At 38.3% G+C, this 7,615-nt stretch overlaps 1 pseudogene; it reads right to left on the bottom strand.

Annotated features, from left to right (window-relative positions):
- Positions 1-1,291: 1,291 nt before the first annotated feature.
- Positions 1,292-3,158, bottom strand: LOC144220728 (uncharacterized; annotated as a pseudogene).
- Between the last annotated feature and the right edge of the window lie 4,457 nt (positions 3,159-7,615).

Here is a 7,615-nt window from a genome sequence, read left to right as displayed (position 1 = left end):
TTAAGGAAATGGCAGCTCATTCTCCACCAGTCATTTATTGCACACCACCGTTCTTACATGGAAATGCCACCGTTTATTCATATAAATATAGACAAATTTCTTTTCAAATAAAACAGTAACAAATAATGTCTCTCTACTCTTAAGTTCCCATTCTTCAGTGTAGCCTGGTTTCTTTTTTCCCATCAGCCTGTCTCAGGCTTAAGGTTTTTCATACCATGAAGATCATATATCTTCATATTCATGGAGACAGAATGATAATGACTCTAATGATTCACACACATTATGAGTGCTATCTTTATCCACTTGAAGATTCACTCTTCTTTTTTCCTCACCCACAATTTTCTTTCAGCTGAAAGTAGTACCCTGGTTTGCTCAGGAAATCTCTTCTACATGATAGCTCTAGTTCTAAGATTGGCACTCTTTCTTCATGTGACCTTAAATAAGGCTCAAAGCCCCATTCATAAACATGGACTTTGTGGTTCTACTTTGTTGTACGTGACCAATGAAACAGCTCTTCAAGTTAAGCGGCAAATAAAATATCAATAATTCTTATCGAATGAAGAGCGGTCTTCCTTAAAAATGACTGATCCATCATCTGAACTTGCTACTTTGAAATTAAGACCTATGGGGTGCCTGGGTGGCTCAGTCGTTTGGGCGTCTGACTTCAGCTCAGGTCATGATCTCACAGTTCGTGGGTTTGAGCCCCGTGTGGGGCTCTATGCTGACAGCTCAGAACCTAGAGCCTGCTTCAGATTCTGTGTCTCCATCTCTCTCTCTGACCCTCCCTGCTCATTCTGTCTCTCCTTCTCTCTCAGAAATAAATAAAACGTTAAAAAAGAAAAAAAAAGAAATTAAGACCAATGGTAAGGTCACTGCCTCAGTTGAATACAAATTGTTTGGTCAAAGTCATCCCAATGACCTTTTCTCTTTGGCTTTCAGAGTGGGACACATCATCCAATGGTCCCATTTTTACAAAATTTAGGTTTAAATTTTTTTTTAATTTTTTAAAATTTACTTCTGAGAGAGAGCGAGAGAGACAGTGTGAGTAGGGGAGGGTCAGAGAGAGAGGGAGATACAGAATCTGAAACAGACTCCAGGTTCTGAGCTATCAGCACAGAGCCCAATGTGGGGCTCCAACCCAGGAACCGTGAGATCATGACCTGAGCCGAAGTCGGACGCTTAACCAACTGAGCCACCCAGGCGCCCCCAAAATTTAGGTTTTAGACAAATGCATTTTTTCCATGCCTTGGTCTCTGCTACTTTCATAGCCTCATTCTACATTTTCACATATTTAAAACAAACTTAGGGCTTTTTCTTCAGAATGTATATTCTGACGTTGAATCAGGGATGAACTCCGACATATGCCTTCCCACATTTACTACATTCATATGGTTTCTCTGAAGAATGACTTCTCTGTTACCGAATAAGATCTAAGCCACTATTAAATGCCTTCCCACATTCATTACATTCATAGGGTTTCTCTCCAGTATGACTTCTTTCATGTAGAATAAGGGATTTCCATTGCCTAAAGCCCTTCCCACATGTTTTGCACATATATGGTTTCTCTCCAGTGTGAATTCTTTTATGTTGGGCAAGGTGTGCACTCTGACTGAAGGCCTTCCCGCACTGATCACATTCATAGTGTCTATCTTCAATATGAATTCTCTTGTGTTGAGGAAGATATATTTGGCGACTGAAGGCTTTTCCACATTCCTCACACTGATAGGGTTTTTCTCCAGTATGAATTCTCTGATGTTCAATAAGAAATGACTGACCACCAAAAACTTTACTACATTTATGGCATTTGAAAGGTTTCTCTTCAGAATGAATGTTCTGATGTATTTTAAGGTTGACAGTTCTAGAAAACATCTTCCCACATTCCTTACATTCAAACAGTTTTTTTGCCCCGTATGAATTTTCTGATGTTAAATAAGGCATAAATGCCAATTACAGACCTTCTTACATTTACTGCATCTGTATAGTTTCTCTTTATTATGAATTCTTAGATGTAGAATAAGGGTTAAAAGGTGCCTGAGGATCTTGTCACATATATCACATTTGTAGAGTTTCTTTGATGTGTGAATTCTCTGATGAAGCATAATGGATGAAATCCTATTAAAGGACTTTCCACATTCTCTGCATTTATAAGGATTCTCTAAATGGTGACTTTTCTGCAGTGGACTCTGACTTCAGGTCTTCTCACTTTCATAGGTTTTCTCTCCAGTGTGAACTCTTTTATGTAGAACAAGGGTTGATATCTTACTGAAGCCGATCCCACATTTATTGCATTTATGTAATTTCTCGTGACTGTGAATTTTTTTATGAAGTAAAAGGGAAGACTTTCAAATGAAGTCTTTCTGCACTTTCCACACTGGTGGATATTCTCAACAAAGTGAATTTTCTGGCCCACACTGAGAGGTGGGAACTGACTCAAGGTCTTCCCACAGTCAAAGCTTTCCTTTCCATTGTGAACTTTCCCATGTAGAATAAGAGATGTTCTTTGAATGAAGCTTCCTTCACATTTATCATACTCATGCTTTTCCTTCCATTGTGAATTTTCTGATGAAGGATTAGGGATGAAATCTGTCTGAAAGTTTTTCTACAATCACTATATTCATAAGGCTTCTCTCTAGTATGAGATTTCTGATGAAGTTTAAGAGACAAACTTTGGCCAAAAGTTTTCTCACAGTCATTACAGTTTAAAGATTTCTTTTCTGAATGCACTTTCTTCAGTTTTATTAGGACTGAATTTTTCTTGCAGCCTTTTTTTCATATGGGAACTTTTTGTGATACAAAAACTGGTTTCTGGTATATGTTTTGCCCAGTTTTGTTGCACAGAGATGTTGGTAACTTCTTGGTCTCACATTTAGACCTTGAGTCCAAGCCCTGGAGCTTCCTCACTGGCTCCACCATCCAAGGTGCTTTCCCTTTCTCCAATAAGGTGATCACATTTGGTCTCCGAAAGGAAAGTCTGAGTGAGACCAGATTCTGGTAGTTCCACAACATGACATCTTCATACAGATACTCCTGAATGGGGTCAGCCACTCCCACTCCTCCCGGGAGAAGTAGATGACCAAATCCCCAAATGTCACTGGCCCTTTGGACTTGGACTTCCCTCATGTAGCAGGCATCCTTTCCTCCCCCTTGAAGGTCTGCATTTGGAGAAGGGCAGAGTGCTGAGAAGGTGGGGTCAGTCAGCAACGTTATAAAAGGATGTAACCCAGGAATGGCTGATGGAAGAGATGCGTTGGGTGAAGCATATGGGAAGGGCCTGGAGCTTCCACTCTTTCTGCACCTCCAAGTGTTCACTGACCCGAAAGCCTGTTTTGTGGGTTTTCTATATGACAATAGGTATCAGAAACAAACTCAAAGGAGGAAAGAATTCTGCTGGAAGGAATGGATATGGAGAAATGAAGGCAGGATTAATGGATATAGAGAAGATGCAAACAATGTAGTGATTATAGTGGCTGAATAGTAGAAAATTCTGACTTACTGATTTTGCATGATTTAATGAATTATAATTGTATTGGCTGAAATGGAAGACAATTTTTTTTGTTTAAACGAGTTTAGTCACCAAAAATAGACTTTCCAAACAACTTTATTAAGATCAAACTCATGTAGGATAAAATTTGCCTATTTAAATTGTATAATTAAAATTTTTGATATATTCCCCGTGTCCATCCATCATGTAATGTAAATTTAGAACATTTTCATCTCCTCAAAAGAAAGCCTGTATTATTTGCCATCATTTAATAATCGCATATTCCAAGCTTTGTGCAACTATTGATTTACTTTCTTTCTCTCATATTTGTCTATTATGAACATTTCATATAAATGAAATCAGATAATATATGTGTTCTGAGACTTGTTTCTTTCACTTGGTTTAATGTTTTCAAGTTCTACCACCCATGTTGTAACATGTATTAGTACATGTTATTCATTAGTAGATATATTAGTGCATGTTTATTCATTTTCATTGCCAAATAATGTGCCACTGTTTGAATGTATAATAGTTTCCCATTTTCCAAAGGAGAAACGTTCCAAGATCCCCAGTGGATGGCTGAAGCCACAGATAGTATCATAGCCTATATATACTCATTTCTCTTCTATTCATACATAGCTGTGATTAAGTTTATTTTATAAATTAGGCACAGTAAGAGATTAACAACAATAACTAATAATGACATAGAACAATTTTAACAATATCTTGTGATAAAAGTTACATGAATATGCTCTCTCTCTCTCCCTCTCTCTCTCAGAATATCTTATTGTGCTGTACTCACTCTTCTTAATCTTGTGATGATGTGATGCTGGAGGCCGAGCCGGCTCCGGCAGGTCCAGGGGTCCCTGAAGGATGGACGGTGTCGGCGAGAGAGAGAGTGAGAGAGTGAGAGAGCCCCGAGATTCTTTCTAATCACCAGACAGGCATCTCTGTCCTGTCGGTTTTGGTGTCTTTATTTATAGGTTAAATGATAACATGACATCAGAAAAAGGAATTTTTACAATGGATAACTCTTTGTGATAAGATGCTTTGGAAAGTGTACAGAAGCAGGTTTTACAGAAATATTCTTGCAGAACTATTCCAATTATAGTGAGGTTAAGTAAATCTTATAACTAAAGATTTAGCAGGGTATTCTTAGTAAAAGACAGGATACATATTTGTTCTAAATTAATCACGCTAAGTTTAGGTCATAGGTTAAATGTATAGATGGGCTAAGAGTCATTCTGTCTGACTCTCAAATGTATGGTTTTGTTTTGTTTTGTTTTTTTAATTTTTTTATTTATTTCTAGGAGAGAGAGAGAGACAGCATGAGCAGGGGAGGGTCAGAGAGAGAGGGAGACACAGACTCTGAAATAGACTCCAGGCTCTGAGCTGGCAGTCAGCACAGAGCCCGACGCAGGGCTCAAACCCACGAACCGCGAGATCATGACCTAAGCGAAAGTCGGACGCTCACCCGACTAAGCCACCCAGGCGCCCCATCAAATGTATGTTTTTGAGTTGGTTAATAAGTTGTTTGTAGAAACCTATTTGATGCTGAATGTGTGAACACTATGGAGGCCCTAAAACTGTCAGCCTTTTGTTTGTGGGTAATGCTTTAGCTACTCTTATCTATCCTCATCACAGCCACCTGTAAGGGAGGGTGTTTGCAGAAAGTAGGCCTTGGGGAAGGGACTGCCATACATCACCAATTAGGAGAAAGTGTAAGTATTAACTTAAGTTCTGCCCTTATCTGTACCTTAACTCTAAATTAGGCTCTTTGTCTTGGGGCCAGGCTCAGTTGTAATTCTTGTGTTCTTAACGCCCTAAGTCTTGGATCTGCAAGGCCCTTAGGAAGAGCCTTTTGACAATCATCCATAGAGCTTTCATCCAAAATCTCTCTTGCAAAGGCAGGAATATGCTTTTCCTTATGAGGTATCTGTGTTCAGAATATTGGTCTGATATGGAATATTGTGAGGCCTGGTCAATACCAGCACAACATGAGCCAGTAGTAGCAGGAGATACCAGTTTTCATTTCTCATGGCGGTAGCTGTGCAAACACTGCCATTTCCTTGCTGTGACCGCCATCCATAGAGGCCAGTGCGGCTCCCGGCAATGTGAGATGATAAAATGCTTCCATGAGAAGATGAAATCAGATGAATGATGTAGGCGCTGTATCATAGTGTTAGGCTACTAGTGACCTTCTGACAACATGTCTTAAGGAGACTCATCTGCTTCCAGTTCATAGTTGACTGCAAGTAACTGAAACCACAGGAAATGAAACTGGGGATAAGGGAGGATCTCTTCACTACCTTGTATTTACCTATTTGTCAGTTGATGGACATTTGGATTGACCCCATATTTTGGCTATTACGAATCCTTTTGCTTGGAGCAATTATGGACAAGTCTTCGCATGTACATATATTTCTCAGGCATATATCCAAGAGTGGAGTTTCTGGGTCATATGGTAACTCTACGTGTAAACTTCTGAGAAACTGGCACACTGTTTCACATTACAACCCAAAAATATAGGAAGGTTCCAATTTTTCACAGTGTCAATAGAACTTTTTATTGTCTATCTTTTATTATAGCCATGCTAGTGGGTGTGAAGTGGTATTTGAATGTGGTTTTTATTTCCATGCCCCTAATTTATGATGTTATACATCTTTTCACCATTTGTTTATATTCTTTAGGAAAAAACTGTGTTTTAATCCATTTTCCCCTTTTGAAAGTGAGTTGTTTGTCCTCTTGTTAATGTGTGTGCTAACATACACTTCCATGGAAACATCCAACATAACTTTGAATAAAAAAATTAAATTGAATATTAATGTTTCATTTTGCAGTTAAAATTCTTCCACTTTGGATTAGCTTAATGCCATCCCCTATAAGATGCTTCTTTTCTTTCCTCCCTCCTAGATACGGCATAAAATTTTACTGTTATTGCCATTTAATTAGGACATCTCAATGGAATTACATTCACAAATTGTAAAATGCCTATAAACAAATTCAAAGAAAGTCCATCAGATTTTTCATTTACATACTGGATATGATGACACAGGCTCTAAAGACTTCAGGCAAACATTGTCTACAAAAGAAACAAAACAGACAACAACATCACATTTTCTTTTTTTTTTAACATCACATTTTCTATGACAATTTTACATTGTTCTGTTAGCTATGTTGTAATCTATTCTTCAAAGCGATTAGAGTATTAGCATTTCAATTATAATTAAGAAATTGAAAACACACTGTAAACTTTCTATTCCCAGAAAATGCACACATTTCAATTAAGGTACACTATAATTGACAAATACATGACAGGTGCCCATAGTAAGAAGCAATTAACCAATGTGGTGAGTAGGTATGATGTATATTCAATATGAAAAAGTGCTCCGGATCACCAATATTATTGAATGCCATGGCAATGAATGGCAAAATGGCATCTCTTAAACAATAAGATTACACTTATTAACGTTACTGTCTGCATTATTCACTACCTTAAAGTTACACATGGCTGATATGTGTAAAATATTTTTGTACATCAAGCTTTCTTATAGCAGTAATATGAAATCAGTACTATTATTACTACAAACATTTTTCAGAACAAAAAAGAGATAAACATGAAGTTATTTGCCCAATGCACTGCTGTTAAATATTAGAGATAGAATTCAAGTGCAAAAGCAATAGCTTTAGAGCCTTTTCTTTTTATTGCTTTGATTGGTGTGTCATATTACACCCCATAGATTGCACATTTCTCTGAATTGGATTCAAGTTGTTCTGTTAATGCCCTTCTGTATACTCTATTGCCCTGGGCATTGTCTGGATATGAACTTTGTACATGCTTTTAAGAATAACTGAAAACTCCAGGGGCGCCTGGGTGGCTTAGTCGGTTAAGCGTCCGACTTTCGCTTAGGTCATGATCTCGCGGTTCGTGGGTTCGAGCCCCGCGTCGGGCTCTGTGCTGACTGCCAGCTCAGAGCCTGGAGCCTGTTTCAGTCTGTGACTCCCTCTCTCTCTGACCCTCCTCTGCTCACGCGCTCTCTCTCTCTCTCTCTCCTAGAATTAAATAAAAAATATTAAAAAAAAAAAAGAATAACTGAAAACTCCAACCTTGTTTCTTATACCTTCAGTGGTATG

This window comes from Crocuta crocuta, unplaced genomic scaffold, assembly GCF_008692635.1.
Source record: "Crocuta crocuta isolate KB4526 unplaced genomic scaffold, BGI_CrCroc_1.0 scaffold129, whole genome shotgun sequence".
NCBI classification, from domain to species: domain Eukaryota; kingdom Metazoa; phylum Chordata; class Mammalia; order Carnivora; family Hyaenidae; genus Crocuta; species Crocuta crocuta.
This window is presented reverse-complemented; position numbering and strand designations above follow the sequence as displayed.